Raw genomic sequence first — 12,566 nt, 5'->3', positions numbered from 1 at the left:
GTGTGCAAGTTTTTGTGTGGACATGGGTTTTCATTTCTTATTTTTCATTTTGTATCCCCAAGAGTGGAATTGCTGGGTCATGGGGTATTTCTACTTTTAACTTACTGGGGAACCACCAGAATGTTCTCCACAGAGTTTGCCTGTTGCACAATCCCTCCAGCGAAAGTGCAGCAGCTTCAGTGCTCCACGTGATCCCCGAGATCCCAGGCCTCAGAGGCTGAGTCGCAGGTGGGTGCGTGGGGGCACCTGACTTCATGCTCTGCAGAAAGGCTCAGTCCCCGTAGGTCCTCTGGGTGGGAGGCACCTTGAGGGGATGGACGGCCCTGGGCGACCTTGGGCACATCCGCCCCTCTCGGGGACCCCATTTCAGCCTCTGGGCTGGCGCTGTGAATACACAGGCTGCCCCAAGAATCAGCGCTTCTGGGGGGAGAACTTGGGAGGTCAGGGCTCCAGCAGGCAGCCCATGCCCTCAGACTGGAGGCAGGGAGGCTGGCCTCATCAGGGACCCTGAAACAGGGTGGGGAGAGGGCCCTCTGCATCCAGATTCTTCCTGGGCAAGCCCTGGTCATGCCCAGGCCCCCCCTTTCCATAAATCGCTGGTGTGGAAGCTGGGAGGGGGCCTTACCCCTCTGGATGGGTTGAAGGAGGGGACTTGAGCTGCTGGCCTCCAGGAGGAGACGTGTGAGTCTTCAGCCAGAGTTTACTCAGCACCGTCCTAGGAGGCTGGGCTGGGGTCTTGAGGAAATAGAGGAAGAAGGGGAGTCTGGTGTCTTCCAGACAGTGAGCGAGGTTCTTACAGGCGGGAAGATGCTTCCAGATCACTGGGGGACACGTGCCCTTGTGATGGGGTGTGGGCAGGTCAGGAGCTGGGAAGCGAGCCAATGTTTGCGGTTAGGATGTGACTGACCCTCAAGGACCGCTGGGATGAGGAAGTACAAGTGATGACACACCCAGGCGGGGGGTCCTCAGCTCCCAGCAGCCAGGGGAGCCAGCCCGAGCCTGTGGTCAGGATGCGACCCCCAAGGACCGCTGGGATGAGGAAATACATGTGATGACACGCCCGGGGCGGGGGGCGGTCCTGAGCTCCCAGGAGCCGGGCCTGGAGCCCTCAGGTCAGCACCAATTATGGAGGGGTGAGGCCAGCTCCCCTGGGGGCCCTGAAGGAGAGCAGAGACTGGGAGGGAGGTGAGAAGGGGGACCTCTGGGCGGGCGAGGGGCAGGGTGGAGGCCTGGAGGCGGCCCGGACCCGAACGGAAGAGTGGACTGGCTGGGCCGCGTACGGCGCCTGGAACGCCGGTCAAGGGCAGGCGTCCCCAGCCCCTGAGCGGGACATCACAGCCCTCGGTCTGCCCTGAGGACGGCCTGTCCCAGGGGCTGCGGTGCCCGAGGTGGCGCCCAGGGAGGGGACAGCGGCGGGCTGGCCTCATCTCAGTGCAGGCGGGTCGGTGCCAGGGCCCAGATGACCTTGGCCACGGCCTCCCTTCTCCTTTCGTGGCTGTCGCTCCCACCTGGGCCCGAGAGGGTGACTGGAGGCTTTGTACTTCAATAGACCCTTTCATCTGCAGCCCTTGGAGCCCTCTGCAAGCCTGGCTTAATTAAGGCTCCCAGCACCCCAGCCTCCTAAATGCTGTTTTGCAGTTGGATGGCGTACAGAACAGAGGGATTAAGTGATTTGTCCGAGATTGCACAGCAGAGCTGGCAGACTCCCCTCCCCAGGGCCCTCCTGGGCTCAGCCTGCGCCTGCCTCCTCTCTCCTCTTGTTGGGTCTTGTCCCGCTGGGCCCCAGGGGCTCAGCTGATGGCCCCTGGAAATCCACACTGTCCCCTGCTTGCCAGCAACCAGCCCACGGGTGAGCCAGGCAGAGGACTTTTCCCGGATGGGGTGGCCGAAGGCGCGGGTGGCTCTCTGGGCCTGGAATCTGCTCCCACAGGGCCTGCCGGGTCCCGCAGGGCTGCTGCTGGCCGGGGACCTCTGGGCGCTGGACACAGCAGGGGTGAGGGGGCCGGGCAGAGCGGCAGGGCTGCGGGGAGGGGAAATTCCTGACGTTCTTTCTTTGGGTCTGTGAGCTCATGAGCAAGTGTGGTGGGTGCATTTCATAGACCGGAAAATAAATCATTCATTGAAAAGGAGAAAAACAAATGCATTTCCAATCTGAAGGGTCAGCGGCCATTGAAGTCAAGGACAGGCGGCCTGGCTGTCTCCACGGGCTGGGCCGGCGTGGTATTTGCAAAGAACAAGCTCCCTGCGCCTCCCACCTCCCAGCTCTCTCTGGTCCCGGCCGTGGACCTGCCGCCTCTGTGGCTTCAAGGGCCTCCAGGCTGGTCTCTGCTTCCCGTTCCACCACGGTCTGTTCCCAGCCCACAGCCAGAGCGACCTGCTTACAGAACAAGTCACTCCGGGCTCCTGCTCTGCTGCAAATGGCCATCGGCTCCCACTTCACTCCAAGCGGACACTCTCGTCCGCCTCTGCCCTCTGCGCCCTCAACACTGGGCATCTTCGTCCCCACTGCGCCCTCGGCCTGGCACACCCCCACCTGCTGCTCAAAGGCCTTTTTTCCCCCAACGAGTTCTTTCCCATCACTTGAATTTAAATCGCAGCCCCTGCCCCCAGTCCTGTGTACGCACCAGCATTCCCAACACCCCTTTCTCCTAGGATGCTCTGTTATTTTCTAATTTTCTTTACTTTATTAATCACCACCATGAAAAATGCCCCCCTCTCCTAGCCTCTCCTCACTTCAAGGCAAAGTTCTGAAATTACAGAAGAAAAACTGGGCGTAATAGTGGGGGACCCCAAGAGGGTGTCCTCAGTGGAGAGGTTTATGGGGAGGAGAGATTCCATCAGGAGAGCTGGTGAGAGCCTTTCCTTCTCCAGATGGAGAGAAAGACCCCACTCTATGAGGCTGACTCCTGGGGAGGTTCCTGTCTTTTTCGGGAGAAGCACAATCAAGTCTCAGGAAAATGAAAAGTGAATAAATTTGGAGTTCTTGTGAGCAGTTTTCACCACGCACACTCAGTCGTATCCGACTCTTTGAGACCCCATGGGCTGTAACCCACCAGGCTCCTCTGTCCATGGGATTTCCCAGGCAGAAATACTGGAATGGGTTGCCCTTTCCTCTTCCGGGGATCTTCCCAACCCAGGGATCTAACCTGGGTTTCCTACATTGCAGGCAGACTCTTCACCGTCTGTGCCACCAGGGAAATTCACTAGAATAGTACCTGGCGTTCCACGGGCAGCAGGAAATGCTTGCTTGATCCTGGGTGCCCTGTGTTTCCTTGGAGGAGGGGGCAGCCAGCCTGAAGCCAGGGTCTTTAGTGTGTTTCGTTCAGAGTCAGCTGTGGGGCATTTTGCTCAGAATCACAAATCTGGGAGGCCCCCAGGGATGGGAGAGAGCGTCAGGGCTGGAGTCCGACCCAAACACCCTGGGGCAGGCAGGACCACCCAGAGCCTCATTCTCTGGGCGAGGCAGGGTTGTCTGCCGACCTGCCTCCCTCCTCACCGGATTCGAAGGGCAGAAGACGGTGGTTCTGTCAAAGAGGAGACTGCAGGAGACAAGAGGCCAGAGGGGTGGGAATTAGCAGGGGTTTTGAGCAAAGGTCCTCTATGGCTGTACCTAGGTCATCCTGGGGGAAAAAGGGCAGAGAGGTCCTAGCCCTCAGGACCTCCCTGGGAAGCATCAGACATCTGCGATCCTGGGTGCCCGCAGCACGGCCCCCTGAGAAACGTGAATTTCTCCCAAGCTGCAGTGATCCATAAAGTGACCTAAGGCACAGCCCCTAGGTCAGGACCACCTAGAAGTGGGACCCCAACAATTGAGGCCAGCCCAAAGCTTAGGCTTCACCCTGCCCTTCCTGCCCTGGTCTTGCAGGTCAGTCTCCCTGTAAGATCTGCCCTGGAGAGAGGACTACAGAAGTGTCCTCAAGGCCCAGAAAAAAGAACTGGGAATTAGAACGGCCAGACTTCGCAAGTAAGAACAAGACACATAGTTCAATTTGAATTTCAGGTACATGTCAAATACTTTGTTAACATAAGTATCTTCCAAATTCAGTATGACTATGGCCCATGGAAACAGTGAGAGACTTTATTTTTGGGGGTGAGGGGGCTCCCAAATCACTACAGATGGTGACTGCAGCCATAAAATTAAAAGACATTTACCCCTTGGAAGAAAAGCTATGATCAACCTAGACAGCATATTAAAAAGCAGAGATATTACTTTGCCAGCAAAGATCCATCTAGTTAAAGCTATGGTTTTTCCAGTAGTCATGTATAGATGTGAGAGTTGGACTATAAAGAAAGCTGAGCACCAAAGAATTGATGCTTTTGAACTGTGGTGTTGGAGAAGATTCTTGAGAGTCCCTTGGACAACAAGGAAATCCAACCAGTTTATCCTAAAGGAAATCAGTCCTGAGTGTTCAGTGGAAGGACGGATGCTGAAGCTGAAACTCCAATACTTTGGCCACCTGATGAGAAGAAATGACTCATTGGAAAAGACCCTCATGCCGGGAAATATTGAAGGCGGGAGGAAAAGGGGACGGCAGAGGATGAGATGGTTGGATGGCATCACCGACTCGATGAACATGAGTTTGAGTAAGCTCTGGAAGTTGGTGATGGACAGGGAAGCCTGATATGCTGCAGTCCATGGGATTGCAAAGAGTCGGACACGACTGAGTGACTGAACTGAACTGAATTCATGGCTCATGCACCAAAACGTTTATTGCTTACTTGAAACTCAAATTTAACTGGGCACCCTGGATTGTATCTAACAATCCAGAGGTCCCTGCCTCAGAGAGGGCAGTACATGAGAGTCCTGTGGCAAGAGATAGAGGCGCTGGAATTCTAAGATTTTCAAGGTCAGAAGCAGAAAAAGAAACAAGTAAGATTCGTCCTACAGATGAGGAAACCAAGGCCTTGGGAGATGGGCTGACTGGCTGGCGCTCAGCCTCCCTGCTCTGTGCACACACCCACTGCTTGGAGTGAGTGTGGACCAAGGTCTAGCATGAATGGGGCCAGAGTTGGGGGCCACAGCAGCCCCCGGGAGCCCAGCGGGCTCGTCTCCCACACCAGCAGGGTGAGAGCTCCCCGGGAGAGGGACCGCCTGGCCTGGCCACCCCTCTGCCTGGTGCTGTGTGTCTGCCCGGCCTCGGCTCCTGGTCCCCGAGCCAGCCTTTAGGATCTGGTGCCCCTCACCCCCACTGCCCCCAGCTTGTCAAAGCCCCAGCCTCTGGGGACCCCAAGAGGCCTGGTGTTTGCACATGAATAGGTGGAGATTTCCTGAGGTCATCTTTCCCCCAGAAATGCACATTTCTCACCAAAAGGCTCCAAGTCGGGCAATGCAGCAAGTGGCCACTGATCCTGTCCCCAGGGGTCTGCCTGGCTCAACGCAGGAGTCTGCGGGAGCCAGGACCGAGATTCCCCCAACATTCCCCAGGGCCCTGCCTGGGAGCTGATTTTCAGGGCTGGGGGTGAACCACAGACTACAGAGTGATGCTTCTCTATTTGTGCTCATTCCTTCACTCAACAAACAGTGGGTCCTGTCCCTGCCCAGTGCTGGGCGCTCTTCCAGATGCTGGCGGTGCAAGGACCTGCTCGCATGACACGTAACACAGGTGAACGTCATGGTTTGGGTTGTTAATATGGCCTGGGGGCTGCTGGGGAGCATCAAGAAGGCTGTTCCAGCTGGAGTCAGAGGAGATGGCATTCAGATGTAGACGAACCCATCTGTGAAGATCGGGGACATGACGACCCCAGGCTAAGGGAGCAAGTGCAAAGGCCCTGGGGCTGGATTGGTATGGAGTGCTGCAGGAAGCTGAGGCTGGGAGGTGGCAGGAACCTTGAGGGCTGGGTGAAGCTAGTTGGCCGGTTCTGTCTTCCTCCATGTTATGTCTCTGCCCCGAGGGCACACACGATGGACTTGCTCCTCTGTCTGGGCCAGGGCGTTGCATGGGGCCAGCCAGACAGCCATCTAGTTCCCTCTTCATCCAGAGCCGAGGAGAGTGGCTCCTGGTCCAGCCAGGCTGGCAGAGGTGGGTTTGGGCTTTTGCCTCCCGATCTGCGTAGGAATGAAAGGTGACCCCCAAGGAGACATGTCCAAATCCTCACCCCCAGGGCCTGTGTGTTAGTCACTTGGTCGAGTCCAACTCTTTGCAACCCCATGGACTGTAGCCAACCAGGCTCCTCTGTCCATGGGACTCTCCAGGCAAGAGTACTTGAGTGGGTTGCTATTCCCTTCTTCAGGGGATCTTCCTGACCCAGGAATCAAGTCCAGGTCTCCCACATTATAGGCAGTTTCTTTACCATCTGAGCTACCAGGGAAGAGCTATAAATAGGACCTTAATTGGAAATAGGGTCTTCACAGATGTAACTAAGGTAAGGATCTCAAGAGGAGATCGTCTTGGACTTAGAGTGGACCCTAAACCCAATGACAGGTGTCCTTATAAGAGGAGAGAAAGGGGAACCAGAAGCAAGACAGAGGGGAGAAGGCCAGGTGACAATGAAGACAGAGGCTGGGGGAATAGAGCCACGTACACCCAGGAACACGGGGAGCCCCCAGGAGCTAATGGAGGTGGGAAGGACCCTAATTTCAGGGAGAGGAAATAAGCAACATCGTCTGAAGCTATCTGGTATGTCACCACTTGCTGCAGCAGGCCGGGGACTCTCAAATGCCTGCCTTTGACCTCATCATTGGACAGGGGGCTCAGACACCTGTGAGCCTTCTTATCTTTTCTGCCTGGACAGTCTCTCGAGTCCCTCATTGAGGAGAAGGGGTTACAGGAAGTTTAAGGGTTAAAGAGATTTTGGGGTCGAAGGGACCCCATACCACCAGCCTGGCAGGTAGCTGTAGGCTGTCTTGCCTACCCATGAAGTGAGGTACCACAGCACCCCCTCGCAGGGTCTGCCTCTCCAGAAGACCCCAAAGCAAGGATTTCAGCAAAGCTTCAGAGCTCTGGAGATGGCGGGACTGGGCTCTAGTCCTCCTGGGCAGCACCCCTGGGAAGGTGACTGGGGGCTGTTTGGGTTCATTAACATTTTCTGGCGACAAACGCGACCATAATCACATTAGCTCTGAAGTACAAATCAGGCCCGGCCCCCGAGCTGGTTTCAAAGACTCTGGGGGCTCGGCCAGTTCTGGGTTTTTCTCCAGGCACTGTCTGCTCCTGTCTTGAAATCCACAGCCTCCTGGGTTGGTGTCAAGGAGCTGGGAAGAGGTCAGGGGGCTCCCCTAGGAAGTGTGAGTGTGCCTGGGGGGCATGGGCCAGACCAGTCGGGGAGAGAGACAATCTACCCAGCCGCAGCGCGGCTGGGAGATGGTGGCCTGGCCCCGGAGCCTGGGGTCCCCCATCTGGATCTGGGTTCCACCCTTGGTGGGGACTCATGTGCCCTTCCTCTCAACCTGGGACTTGCGGGTGTATCCGTGATGATGAGGGAAGATGGCTCACCTGTGTGTCTGGCGGCTGGCGAGCTATTGGAGGGAAGGAGGAGGCATAATTGGGCTGTTTGTCTGTTTCTTCCAGCAGACAGCCTGGTGGGCCTCTTCGTGGTGAGAACACAAGATTCCCACGGGCAGTAAGAGAAAGCAAGCTTCAAAGCCCAAGCAGCGTTCAAGCTTCGGCTGACATCACGTTGACCAACCATCCCATTGACCAAAGCAGGTCACGTGGCCAAGCCCAGGTTCAAGCAGAGATAGAGTCCACCGTTTAATGAGGAAACCGCAAAGGCATAGTCCAGGGGCAGATTCTACAGGACTGGGAAGAATCTGTGGCTACTCCATCTACCAGGGTTGTTTTGTTGTTTTTCTTCTTTTTCAATTTCCAGGGTGTGGAAATTCTAAAATTCATCTTGCTGCTGCTGCTGTTAAGTCGCTTCAGTCGTGTCCGACTCTGGGCGACCCCACAGACGGCAGCCCTGGGATTCTCCAGGCAAGAACACTGGAGTGGGTTGTCATTTCCTTCTCCAATGCATGAAAGTAAAAAGTGAAAGTGAAGTCGTTCAGTCATGTCCGACTCTTCATGACTCAATGGACTGCAGCCTACCAGGCTCCTCCATCCATGGGATTTTCCAAGCAAGAGTACTGGAGTGGGTTGCCATTGCCTTCTCCAAAATTCATCTTAGATTCATTTAATTATTATCTTATAACATTATACTTTTCTTGGGGTTGTTGTTGTTCAGTCACTCTTGTCCAACTCTTTCCGATGCCTTGGACTACAGCACACCAGGCTTCTCTGTCCTTCATCATCTCCCAGAGTTTGCTCAGACTCATGTCCTGTAAGTCAGTGATGCCATCCAGCCATCTCATCCTCTGTCATCCCCTTCTCCTCCTGCCTTCAATCTTTCCCAGCATCAGGGTCTTTTCGAATGAGTTGACTCTTTGCATCAGGTGGCCAAATTATTGGTCCTTCAGCTTCAGCATCAGTCCTTCCAGTGAATACTCAGGATTGATTTCCTTTAGGATTGACTGACTTGATCTCCTTGCAGTCCAAGGAACTCTCAAGAGTCTTCTCCAACACCACAGCTCAAAAACATCAATTTTTTGGCACTCAGTCTTCTTTATGGTCCAACTCTCACATCCACACACGACCGCTGAAAAAACCATAGCTTTGACTAGGCAGACCTTTGTTGGCAAAGTGATGTCTCTGCTTTTTAATATACTGTCTACATTTGTCACAGCTTCTCTTCCAAGGAGCAAGTGTCTTTTAATTTCATGGCTGCAGTCACCATCCACAGTGATTTTGGAGCCCAAGAAAATAAAGTCTGTCAATGTTTCCATCTTCCCCCCATCTCTTTGCCATGAAGTGATAGGACTGGATGCCATGATCTTAGTTTTCTGAATGTTGAGCTTTAAGCCAACTTTTTCACTCTCCTCTTTCACTTTCATCAAGAGGCTCTTCAGTTCTTCTTCACTTTCTGCCATTAAGGTGGTGTCGTCTGCATATCTGAGGTTATCGATATTTCTCCTATCAATCTTGATTCCAGCTTGAGCTCCACCCAGCAATACAAACTGAGTTGATTTAAAGAAAAAGATGAAGTAAAAAAGCCAAAAGATAAAAAAAAAAAAAAAAAAGATTAAGTAAATAAACCAACAGATTATGCCGAAATGGCAACCATAAGTCTAGGTGATTATTTACCTTAGTAAATAGTCTAATTTATTCTGTTTCAAAGATCTGTTCTTAACTACATGTAACCACCTCCAGCCCAGCTATCATCAGATGTCACATATTAATTCAGTTATTCACTCAACAAGCACACCACAGTGAAGCTCAGCTGGTAAAGAATCCACCTGCAGTGCAGGAGACCTCAGTTCGATTCCTGGATTGGGAAGATCTTTATTTCCAAAATCCATCTATTGAACACTTAAAACCCATTTGAAAAAGCAATTGTTCTGTGGGCTTTCACTGCATCCCTTCAAGAGATGTCCTTTTTATCTGGGGTCAGTTTCCAGTTGCATCTCCATCACACACTGGCTGGGCCTTCCTACCCAGGCAGTCAAGGCCCGTTGGACACACTCACTTTTCTGTGCCTGCTCATGACTCCGCCTTCCCCCAGCTCTTACCTGCTCAGCTGAACAGTGGAGGGTGATGGGGGCCATGGAGGGCCCAGAGGTACCTTCCTCAGGGCAGGAGAGGCAGGAGAGCAGAAGAGAAGGGGGCCAACCATCCTCTCTCTGCTGACTCTGTGGAAAGTCAGCTCCTGGGCCCCTGGGACAAGTGGCAGCCCTCTGCTAGGTCCTGGGGTCAGAAACAATTCTCCCTGTAAAGTGGCCCCCTCCTGGGGCCCAGGGCTCAGAAGGGACTGCGTGCCATCCAGGAGACCCATCAAGAAACATTGGCCCTTGATCCTGCAGTTCCCCCAGGGCCCAGGGAAATCCTGGATTCTCCCAGAAGCCTTCAAGGCCAAGCAAGCAGTGTTCTCTACCCCCGGTCTCCGCTACCTTCCCAGCACCAAGGAAGCAAAATGCCCAGCCAGCCAGCCTGCCTGCCCTGGGTGTCCTCGGATCCTTTGCAGCGAGTGGGCTGCAAAGAGTGCTGGGTGTAGGCATCAGTCCGTCTTCCCTTTCTCTCTGTCTGGGCCTGCTCCTCGTATCTCCTGGTATATAATCAACTCCCCCCAAACTGCGTGGTATAAGACAACAACCATTTTATTGAGCTAACTGAGTCTGTCATAGGAACTTGCATAAGACACAACAGGATGGCTCGTCCCAGTTGCATGACATCTGCAGCCTCAGCTTCGAGGAAAAGCACCTAAGAGTTAGCATCAGCCAGAGGCTTCTTTACAAGTCTGGTGCCTGGGCTGGCGTGATTTAGACTCCAGACACAGCCAGGCCTGTTACCGGACGGCAAGGACACCCGGCCTCCTCATGCAGCTTGGGCTTCCCCCCAGCATGGCGGCCACAGGAGGCAGGGCTCAGGGCTGCAAGCACGAGGGGTCCAGGGGATGGAAGCCGAGTTGCTTTTCATGATCCAGCCAGGAAGGCACAGAGGCACTTCCACAGGTGGGAGCACTCAGAAGCTCACCCAGTCACAGGAGAATGGCCATGTTCAGGCCTGCACCGAAGCTCACAGAGCAGCAGTCCCCAATCTTTCTGGCACCAGGGGACAGTTTTGTGGAAGACAGCTTTCCCACGAACGGTGTAGGAGGATGGTTTCAGGATGACTTGAGCGCATGACATTTATTGGGCACTTTATTTCTATTAATATTACATCAGCTCTGCCTCAGATCATCAGGCAGTAGATTTCAGAGGTCGGGGGCCCCTGTCATATACCATTTTATCCAAGAGTCTGGGCTTCTGCAGAGAGAGGGATAGGGCTGATGGGTCCTTGAGGAGGGGGCTCTGGGGTTTGGCTCCAGGTCTGCCCAGAGTTGCCGCCGTTTTGGTCCCATTTGTGTATTAACAAGTTTTATCCAAGCGCAGTGTCACGCTTGCCTCCGTCAGGGGAGGGGGTTTTGGGTGAGACAGGGAGGCATTAAATCACATGGAATCCCACAGGGAGAAAGACACTGCCTTTCAGCCATTTTCATTAAGAGGAGAAAGTTTCTGTTTGGTGATAGTAAGCCCTTAACACACCTCTAACACTTGCAAATCTCCCTTTAGGGGAAAAAAAAAAAAAAGAGGGCATGCCCTGGCTTGGAGCTTACAAGGACTTCTCCGCATCATTTTATGTTTGTTTTCCTGGGTTACCTTCTGGGTATGGCAAGCGACAATGTTTCTCCATTTCAGCTGGAGTTGTAAAGTTCTGTGTTTTTTTACGGTTTTATTTACTTGTTTATTTTTGACATGTACATCTATATTTTTATTTTTGGCTGTGCTGGGTCTGATCACCACACTCAGGCTTTCTCTAACCACGAGAGAGGGGCTCCTCTCTAGTTGCGGTGCGCGGGCTTGTGTTGGCTTCTCTTGCTGCAAAGCACGGGCTCTAGGCTCCCAGGCTTCTGCAGTCGCCGCTTGCTGGCTCTAGGGCATGGGGGCTTCAATCGTTGTGGAGCACTGATCTAGTTGCTCCGCAGCACTTGGAATCTTCCTGGACCAGGGATCGAACCCGTGTCCCCTGCACTGGTAGGCAGATTCTTATCCACTGCACCACCAGGGAAGCCCTGGAGTTGTAAAGTTTTAAAATACAATCATTTAAGTAACAAAGGGGTTGATGGAAACAAGTATCAGGTAAATGTCAGTTGAGATCGTACAGTTAGGATCACGCGGGTGGCGTCCCGCAGACGTGTGCGGCAGCGGCTCTGGAGTGCCTGAGTGTCTGAGGTTCTGGCAGCGCTGCCTCAGGTCTCTTAAGGCTCCTCCAACCCACGAGAAGGGAGGGCTTATGATCATAATGTCCACCCTGGTGTTGAAGGAACGGGATTTAGCATGTTCCGTCTCTCTGCTCAAAACTCACAGCAAGTACAGGGCAGCACCAGGAGTCCTTCCCACCTCCCAAACCCAGGCTCTCCTTCTAGAAGCCCTGGATCTGGGGAGTCCAAGACTGACAACCCAGAGGGGATGTTTCAGGACCAACATCGGGAAGCTCTAGAGATGGAAACTGCCTGGGGCCAGACCAGAGGCAAAGGTGTGGGCACTGGGGCTCGGGGTCCAGAGAGACCACCCCTGAGGGGTGACCTGATCACTGGGCCCCAAGATAATCCCATGGGGGCAAGTCCTGAGGCTCTTTGGGTTCATCTGGTCAACCCCATGTGGGGGGCGTGCACGTGTGTGTGTGTGTGTGTGTGTGTGTGTGTGTGTGTAGGCGAAGCAGAGGTCACATCACACCTCCTAAGGGAAGCAATGGGGTTGAGATCGACACAGGTCTCAGTCTGGCTTTGCTGCACCCCGTAAGGATGGCACTGCTGGCCCCAGCCAGCCCCCACACCGGAAATATGGAAGGCAGTCTAAAGCATGAGATCCTCTCACTTGCAGGGCCTGGGGTCTAAGGGCACCACAGCCAAAGACCCTCTGTCTCCAGATGTGCATGCCACAGGCCTCCTGGGCAAGGCTGGGCAGGCTGGAGTAAAAGTTGGCTCAGGAGGGGAGATATGTCGCATTACTTTGGATGTGACCTCCGGGAAAGGAGGCCCCCGCTGCCCAGGAG

Source organism: Dama dama, chromosome 2, assembly GCF_033118175.1.
Source record: "Dama dama isolate Ldn47 chromosome 2, ASM3311817v1, whole genome shotgun sequence".
Lineage (NCBI taxonomy): Eukaryota > Metazoa > Chordata > Mammalia > Artiodactyla > Cervidae > Dama > Dama dama.
Note: the sequence above shows the minus strand (reverse complement) of the source record.